This window comes from Octopus sinensis, linkage group LG1, assembly GCF_006345805.1.
Source record: "Octopus sinensis linkage group LG1, ASM634580v1, whole genome shotgun sequence".
Taxonomy (NCBI): domain Eukaryota; kingdom Metazoa; phylum Mollusca; class Cephalopoda; order Octopoda; family Octopodidae; genus Octopus; species Octopus sinensis.
The window spans coordinates 141728951-141739389 of NC_042997.1; positions in this window are offsets into that span (position 1 = coordinate 141728951).

Consider the following 10439-nt stretch of genomic DNA (forward strand, 5'->3'; position numbering starts at 1 on the left):
TTTTTTTTTTCACAACACTTATTAGTTTGAAATATATTTATTCCAAACTGACAGTATTTTCTATAATTGTGATTGGTTTTGCTTTTATTGGACTTTTTATTCTATTATTTAGAACTTTCAGAGCGGCCGAAAAAATGCTGCAAAGTGGATTGAAAATCTTACAGTGTTTAGTTTTCTCTTTCTCTACTGGCTGAGTTCGAAACTTAATGAGAAGATGGCCTTTCATACGTCAGGTTTTGGTGGCACAAAGCACACAGCAAGTATTGAAGTCAGTTCATCGCCAACACCCCTCCCCACCTATAATTTTGTGTCATTTGTTCCAGTACAAAATAGCGACATATAAAGCCACAATAACTATAAAAATATTCTAACTTTGACATGATGGAATTGAGATTTACATAAGCCATGGTGTCTGATTGGGGGAGATAACGTACAAATGTAAGCATGGCTGTGTGATTAAGCAGTTCGCCTCGCAACCAAGTGGTTTCGGGTTTGGTTCCGCTCTGTGGTACCTTGAACAAGTGTCCCTTACGATAGTCTAGAGGGAACTAGTGCCTTGTAAGTGAATTTCGTAAACTGTAAGTATGTATAACTTGCTATATATAGCAACAAGGAGAATGGAGTGAACAGTTCGATATATTGTATGATTTTACAATTGTTTCATCAACATTCAGAAGATTGTTGCTACAATATTGTCATATAATATACGAAATAATACATCATATCAGAATTAACTTATCAATACCGGAAAATATTGACTCATCGATTTGCTGAATGAACCCGTATTTCATGGAATATATAAAGGACAAATAAATGAATAAGACAATACATCTTTGTGTCTCCAAAATCATACGTCTATTAATATCTAGTTTAAAGTCAATAAGGTGACTCATAACACCTTTCAGTATCTACTTTGTAATTCTTATAAATAATGTATCCTATTTTAAATTTTAAATACATATATATATAGGTGCAGGAGTGGCTGTGTGGTAAGTAGCTTGCTAACCAACCACATGGTTCCGGGTTCAGTCCCACTGCGTGGCACCTTGGGCAAGTGTCTTCTACTATAGCCTCGGGCCAACCAAAGCCTTGTGAGTGGATTTGGTAGACAGAAACTGAAAGAAGCCCGTCGTATATATGTATATATATATATGCGTGTGTGTGTCTGTGTTTGTCCCCCTAACATCGCTTGACAACCGATGCTGGTATGTTTATGTCCCCGTTACTTAGCGGTTCGGCAAAAGAGACCGATAGAATAAGTACTGGGCTTACAAAAGAATAAGTTACGGGGTCGAGTTGCTCGATTAAAGGCGGTGCTCCAGCATGGCCGCAGTCAAATGACTGAAACAAGTAAAAAAAAAAATATATATATATATTATATATATATATATATATACACATATATATATTCAAAATGTGACCGCGTGTGTACCGTTGACGATTTTTTTCCTCCGTCTTCCCTTCTTTGGATCTTTCCTTTTCCTATGTTTCTGACGAAGAGCAGCGCTCGAAACGTAAAACCCTCCTTCTTCCTTCCTTCCTGAGCGTCCAATAATACTATATTTGTTCCACGTCCTCGCGTTGTTGTGTTTTCTCTCTGTGTTTTCATGTTTGGATTAACTTTATATATATATAGTCGATCCAAACATGAACAAGCAAGAAAAAACAACAACGCGAAGAAGTGGAACAAGTACTGTGTTAGTGGACGCTCAGGAAAGCAAAGAAAAGAAAGAGAATTTCACGTTTCAAGCGGATCTTTTCATCAGAAATATAGAAAAGGTCCAAGGGAAGACGGAGAAAGAAAATCGCCAACGATATACACGGGGTCACATATTGAAATGACCGGAAGGGAATGGGTGAAGAAAACTTTCTTCCTAAGACAGGAGAGTGCAAGAGAAGGAGGTAGGTGTGTATATGTGTGGGTATGTGCGTGCGCGCAGGTCTGTGTGTATGTGTGTAATGATAGCACGTGTATGTGCGTGTGTGTATGTGTGTGTGTGTGTGTGGCTTGGTTCTCCTGCTTGCCCACACAGTCACCCTACTACAAATAGCAGCGACATCTTCCTAAAATCGCACCCTAGTGTCTTAAAAGAGGAAAGGCTAATTACATAGTGTGGCGTTAGATGCACAGTTTCAAGTAAATGGAATGATCATGGCTGAAACGCTTTGGATCATTGGTCTACTTAATCTGGACTGCTATATGATTAAACAACAGCAACCTGAAGAACATTTTTGCGCATTTGGGGAGGAAAGGAAAGGTAGCCATGATAATAACGTCCATCTTCTGCCACTTGTCGTTCCTCATATGTATTGGAGTTCCATGGCTGTTAATTCAGTCATAGCTTTAAGGGTTGCTAAATGTGATGCTTTGACATTCACACATTTCTCAATAGATATAAGTAGTAAGTAAAATGAAATTAACTCGGAAAAAATTACTGAAATCTAAGAATTTATCGACCACGATACTCCTAGGATTTTTGGCAGAGTCCCAATGTAAGATAATGACATAAAGACTATTTACCTGTGGTTTATAGTCTATTTTAATCTATAGACTATTAACTCGTGGACGTAGTTTGGCAGAACCTTTAGAACGTCGGATAAAATTCTTTGCGATAATTTTTTCCAGAATGTTTTTTTCTTTTGCGCTCCCATATATCTTTGTGATGATCAGCTTTGGTTTTCTACCTCCTGAAGTTGACAGAATACAGCGTCAGTGAAGTACTGTGGTCGACATTTGTAAATAAAATATTTTATTTAGTACCAGGTACAAGAAATGAAGAATATATAAAAACATATCAAGAAAATGTAGAATAACTTTAATAGAAATAGAGTGAAAGATAAAAGATAAGTGTAAGAGAAGCGGAGACAGAGATTGAATAACGTACATGGAGTGAAAATCTGACTAAATTATTTGTTCATACCATTGGTTTCACAATGTTCTTTTTCATATTTCGTATTTTTAAAAAAAGACATAATTCAAATCTCTAGATTTATCTCTAATGCATGGAAAATATTAATTGTTAATTCAGATTTTCTGCCAGAGGCAAAGGAAGGAAGTTAACAGATAATTCAAGATCATTATTGGTGATATTATTTAATTACAAATCTTACTTTCCTCGCCACAAACCTACCATTTTCTTGTCAGCTTTGGCAGAGTGTCGAATAAACATGCCTTCCAGAACTTACATCGTTCTAAGTTCAAGTCCCACCAAGACTACTTTTATTTTGCGTAAGAAAAAAAGATGGAGTTAAAATGGATCACCGTCGTTCACTATGATGAACAGTCAGTTGTTCGATCAGTTGAATCCTCTGCTCATTAAATTAGCATGCAAATGGCCTAACATTCCATATAAACGTAAAATGTACGCGAACTCTTAAAGGAATTATCACGTAGAATTAGCGTGACATGGTGTGTGACAAGGCTGTGCTTTCGAATCACAGGTACACTCCATTCGACAGGCTTCCGCACAATTTCTGTCCATCCAATTCCCCTTATGACGTTTGGATTGACCCAGGGCAATGGTAAAAAGGCACCACGCAGCGGAATTGAATTCAAGATTTCGTGATTGCAAATCAGTTTTCTTAACCATTCCACATTCACAATACTTTATTGCCATCACTTGAATAAGTATCACGGTTATACATTGAAGTCGATTCGCTCGAGTACACCCTACACCTAAAATTTGTTAATTTGTGCTAAAGCAAGAAACAATCACTTTTTCTTTAATTAATCAATTTTGGTATTTTCTCAATTTTTGCAAAATAATAGATGTAATTACTAAATTATGTGTAATTTCTAAAAAAAAATCTAATTTTAAATTTTACTACATTTTCAAATTGAAATCGATGTGAAATATAATGATAGTTATTACTAATCTTAAACCCAAGAGAAATTTTATTTCGTCTACTTTCAATAATTCTTAATTTGTTATCCGGGAGGGAAAATAGTTGCAATGTGTTTACAATGTAGACAGTGTAGTAAACAGATTAACTTAACTCTATAATCGTTCCTCAAACCAACGATTTCTTTCGTAAATTTTAAACTACACAAATAGCCGGTGGGCAACGTATTTTATCAAATTTCATATCGTTTTTAAAAATATTATTTTTATTGTTCGGCTGAAAAATTTAAATCATCGGTAAATTAATATTGAATTCTATATTATATAGCAAATTAATATCGATGTTTGACAAGATAAGAAACCAACTTATTGGCCAAAGGCTCAAACATCTCTAACAAAAATATTCAATTCTGAATATTTCAATCTAGTTAACTATGAATCAGTGTTGTGAAAAATAGTATTTTTTGTTAAAGAAGTGAGAATTTACGCTGTATGATTAATGAATTCTTTATCAGCTTTGTCTACGCTGTATATCAATACTCTTCTCTGTAACATGAATATACAATACAAGTGACTACAACAAATGTTCTAGCATATAGGACATGATCTTAAAGTCTGTCAAATCACATTGTTTTATAGTCGATTATATCAACTCTAATCTTTGACAAGTTCTTATTTCATCGTTACTTGAAGGTTGAAAGACTTTATTGGGGTCTGAACTCAAAGCATTAAGGAACGTATGCCAATACTGTAAGACGTTATCCGACGTCCTGACTATTCTATATTTTGTTAAGTACAAGGTCAAATCTCGTAACTATGGTATATTGATAGTTTTTTGTTAATATGTTTTTCGGTAATGTGTTTTTTGCTAATCTAGTAATATTGAAACGTTTTTCAGTAGGAAAGTTCAGGTGAGGCCTTCCTTAATGAGGAAGAAAAGAATATCTTGCTAGGTCTATCTCCAATCAATAACTAAAGGTTGGTTATAATGAAAAATGGCGATGAATGTTTTTAAACATCTAGTTTCTGATTCAGAATTAAAACCGACTTTTCCTTGCATTATTTTCCTAAGTTAGACGGTATGAATAGGTAAAATGAGATTAAGATTACAGAATATGTATTTTATGCACAACACAGCACGAAGTAGAATTAAAATATTAAAATATTACGAAACTTGGTTTGCTGTGGATGAATTAAGAATGCAAATATATTCATTCTACATATTTGTTATGTAGAGAAAAAAAGCGGGAGTCTCATTACGGACCATTTACCGATTTGTTGGTCACTCCTCAGAGAAAAAGTACCGGCTTCCTTCTCCAGTCTATAACATACATCAATTAAATTTAATCAAATTTTATATCATTGCCTTTAATTAAAATACCACCTCTTCCGCTGATAAGTTTTCACATCGAACAGGGAAAATAAATAGGCAACAACTTGCTGTTGGCTTTTATTTTTCGCTGTTATTGTTATCTTGATCTAGCAGAGCTAGGATCAATTACATTTACTGTACCCGGAACCACATTATTTCATATCATTTCTTTTCTAAGAGGGCTCGGTATTATTTTGCAGGAATATTTCATTCCGTCAGTTTGAGCGCTTAGCTAGGTAAGTTAATGGCATTTATCAACTACGGAAGAAATTGAGCTTGAATCGATCTCGGAGGCATTTTTGGTAGCTTCTACGAGGGACGTTCAATAAGTAATGACCCTAACCCACTCGCAGTTGTTTGATCATGTGTAATTATTTATATCTTTATAGATTAAGTGGCAAATTACAGCTCTGAACTAATTGTGGTTTCTGATTTACAGATGTTTGAACTGAGTCAAGTGTAAAATGGAGCCTGTTGAGTGTCGAGCAGTGATCCGGTTTTTGTATTTGAAAGGACGCACACCACGGGAGACTTTTGATGAAATGAAAGTAACTTATGGTGATGATGCCCCATCATATGACCTTGTAAAACGCTGGCATCGTGAATTCAAACATGGTCGGAACTCTGTGGAAACAGCTCCCAGATCTGGTCGCCCCCCTTCTGCCATTGATGAGGCATCTGTCCGTCAAGTTGAGGCTGCCATTTTGGAAGATCGACGCATAACTATTCGCCAAATAGCCCATGAGGTCAAGATTAGTACCGGGTCTGTGGAAACTATCATTCATGACCATTTGCATATGCAAAAGGTGTCTGCCAGATGGATTCCCAAGTTGCTCACACCTTTCGAGAAGCAAGAACGCGTCGAGTACTCGAGGATGAATTTGGAGATGTGCCAAGAAGATGAGTCAAAATTTTTCAAAAGACTGATTACACAGGATGAAACCTGGGTCCATCACTATGATCCAGAGACCAAAGTCCAGTCAATGCAGTGGAAGCACCGTAACTCACCTCCTCCAAAGAAGGCAAGGGTGCAGCCCTCCGCTGGCAAGGTCATGCTCACAGTCTTCTGGGACCAGGACGGAGTAGTGATGACAGATTTCCTGGCAAAGGGTACCACAATTACAGGAGCCTATTATGCTTCACTTTTGAGGAAATTAAGAGAAGCTATCAAAATCAAGAGGCGGAGCAAGATCAGCAAAGGCATCCTCCTCCTGCAGGACAACGCTCCGGTTCACAACTCGCGTGTTGCCAGATCAGAAACACAGGCGTGCGGCTATGAACTCCTCCCCCATCCCCTTACTCTCCTGACCTTGCACCCTCTGATGTTCACCTCTTCCCAGCCATGAAGTTGTTTTTGAAAGGAAAGCGTTTCCCAGATGATGCAGCCTTGATTTCTGAAGTCACGTCGTGGTTGGAGGACCAAGCTGGGGTCTTCTACAAAAACGGTCTCCAGAGCTGCATCAAACGATGGGAGAAATGCGTAACTCTGAGTGGTTTCTATGTAGAAAAAGACTAATAACTGTGCCAAGTTTCGTTGCTCTACTGCTATGGGAAGTGGGTCAGGGGCATTACTTATTGAACGCCCCTCGTATAACCGAATATTTTACTTAAAGACACAACCCACACATTTTCAAAAGAAGTAAGTCAATTTGTAAGTAAGACTTTTCTCTTGAAATTAATGTTGAAAGTGAAGTGTAATTGGTTTCAACTAAAAACCATATTGGAATAGCAGGATATTTTTTCTCCTGTCCTACGGCACCAATATGAAGAATATTTCAAAATTAGAAATCCCAAACATATCTTGGTAAAAGAAATTGATTTCGCTATTAAGAAAAGCATCGATGAAAATTGTTTTGTTCACATTTTGTTGAATATTATCATCTTTTCTCAAAATTGTATGCGGGTGCAATGAAGTTCTATGGCTCAATGTACATTTTTGTCCCTTTTTTTTCGAAAGTCTGTCACATAGCGAGTGCTAGAATACTTTAGGTTTTTTTCCTCATCTGTTAGAATGTTAAAAACATTAAACATCCAACAAGGTGATCGCTTCCAATAGTGTCTTTTTTTTTTGTCCTTCAAGTAAGTTTGATAGCTCCTATCATACCTAGATTCTTAATTAGCTTAATCCTTTCTTTCTTTCTCTCTCTCACTCGCTCTCTCTACCTCTCTCTCTCTCTCTTTCTCTCTCTCTCTCTCTCTCTTTGTCTCTCTTTCTCCAAGATAATATCCCAGTCTTTTGTAAATGCCCTGTCCTCAAGACAGACAACCTCAATGATACCACATAATACCGACCTATTGATCCCACATTAAACATCAAAGACGTGACGGAAGCAGTTGCAAACAAACCCTTTCCTCATCATCTCTTTCTCTCTCACTCCCTCTCTCTCTCTCTCTCTCTCTCTCTCTCTCGCTCTTTCTCTTACTTTCTCTCTCTCTTTCTCAATTTTGATGCACCCAAGGTACAGTAATATCTATCAAACACTGTTTTAATTTCTGTATTAATAACATGCAGTATTCCCTAACCCACAACCCTATGTTGCTAATACATTTCCATCCCTTTTCAGCTTCTCCATACGAATGTCATCTCTAAACAGTTCAAACAACTCACACCAGACACACATTTTCTCCATTATCAATGAGTGTGAGAACATGGCTGTTTAGTCTCTTCTAACAGCACAAAGACTAAAGCTGTTCTCAGCATATCAATTAAACAGATTTGATCTCACTACCATACACCACCAAAACTCTCGAAGTCGCTACAAATGCCAAGCCTCACGATATGTGGTGTTTTCACATAGTGACCACACATCACAAAGCTATGATTCCTCTATGTGTGCAAAAAAATACTTTATCTCAAATCAATATCTGATCCCTTTAAGGCGGTGAGCTGGCAGAAACGTTAGCACGCCGGGCGAAATGCGTAGCCATATTTCGTCTGCCGTTACGTTCTAAGTTCAAATTCCGTCGAGGTCGACTTTGCCTTTCATCCTTTCGAGGTCGATAAATTAAGTACCAGTTACGCACTGGGGTCGATGTAATCGACTTAACCCGTCCGTCCGTCTGTCCTTGTTTGTCCCTTCTGTGTTTAGCCCCTTTTGGGTAGTAAAGAAATAGGTATTTCATCTTTCTCTACGTTCTGAGTTCAAATTCCGCCGAGGTCGACTTTGCCTTTCATCCTTTCGGGACCGATAGATTAAGTACTTGTTGCGTACTGAGATCGATCTAATTGACTGGCCCCCTCGCCAAAAATTTTGGGCCTCGTGCCTAGAGTATAAAATAATATTTAATCCCTTTCAAAACTCAAGTAATACTTATATTAAAGTACTGCTTACATGTATTAAATGTTGCTGTTTCTGTACACTGCTGTATTTATGTGCCACATCTATTTTTCTGATTTATTAAGATTCTCAACATGCTACAAGCAGCAACCCACTGATGCGTGGTTTCCTCCTTTTACTCTTCCTTCTCTTCTGTCGTTACCAACACAGCCTCTACTCCTCTGAACTGGTTAACCGCGTATCTTCCTGACCCAGATCCAACCCAAGCCATCAATCCCTTTTCTTGTTATCCTCACTGTACGTCATCTCCCAGGTGCATTTTAAACGTGTCACACAGTCCTCTCGCAGTGTTTTATCTGCAAAAGCCATCCAGCCATCCATCTTCTCCCCTCAATGTTCCTGTGAGATTCATGTCGGGTAGAGCTCTCAGGCACTTCTCCGTAAGGTCCCGTCAGAAGCAATCGCCATTAGACTTCCCTCCCTCCTGGATCTCCAAGCGTGGGCAACTAAAACTACAGATATTATCCAACCATCTAGTTCTTGGTTTACTTTAGGTCACCTGCCGGTTGCCTTGATTTGAAGAATTTGTCTTGCGGTTCTTTCTAATCACATGTAGTACCTGATCTGAAACCTCTAAATGCAGAAAAGTAGCAGCTCAACATGGAGAGCCTCCCTGATCGCCGAGTTACACACTCTGTCGAGTAACGTTACTCCTGCGATCCTCCAGAAGAACACCATTTCGGCGGCTTGTATTCGCGATAATACTTTTAACCGAACATTCATGACCATGGTTGAAGATGGACACGAAACCAACTTAAACATAGCGTGTTTGACTTTGTCACCAACTTCTCCCCGTCTGAAGATCGAAGGCTGGAGCTGACACATGACTGTGCCAGTACCTGCAATTCTCGTATCCAATCAACCTCCTGATTTCCGTCACTCGTAATACCTAAACTTCTCCACTTCTCTCAGTAGTGTTCCACTAACATGCAAGAGCATTGGAAAGACTTTCTTGAGAGGGCTAACGTCTCACTCTTCACAACGTTAATTCTCTGCAAACAACCTCGCAAATGTTTCAGCTGAACCCCAACCGCACCTATCTGAACAGTGTAGGAGGTTGTCCTAAGGTCATGAGTACTTCTACACATCTACTGGCTTACATGTAGATATAAACAACTGAAATATTATAATGTTTTATTGACGACAATTTTTCTATCTCTGTGATGTGTTGCTAATGACACAATTGCAAGCATTACCTTTCCTGTTTGTTTCCTAATTAATGAAATAAATTTTTATATTGCATAGTCTTATGTCTATATTTTTCGGAGATGAGTTTGATCCAAAAACGAAATAGTTAACCAATAACAAACATTATAAGATTGTGCAACTCTAAAATTGCTTTTCTTTTCGTTCTATAGATCTTCAACATTATTTAAACTTACATTCTTTCTTATATTTTTTATCGTTCTATTTTGACGCTTTTCTTCGTTCTATGTGAGGTATGAGCTAATTCGCTTTACTCTAAAAAGACAAAAAATATATATATATTCATGGTTTCATAACTATTTTCTTCACTCCTCTTCGATTTATTAAAAGGAATAGAGAGATCGCAAAACAAAAAAGTTTCCTAAAGCCATATAAACGTTTTCTTTCAGATGAATTATTTTCCCTTTTACCTACAATGCACACATTCCAACGATTTCAGCTCAAGCGGAAGTCATCTTAGCATTCAAATGTTTCTTCTGGCAAATTTCAGCGTAAAATTTCTCAAAGAAAAATACAAAACAAATATGAAAATCATTGAAAATATTACGACTGCTAAACACACACACACACACACACACACACACACACACACACACACACACACACACACACACAAATACACACACACATATATATGTATGTACGTATATATACATATATATATATATATATATATATATA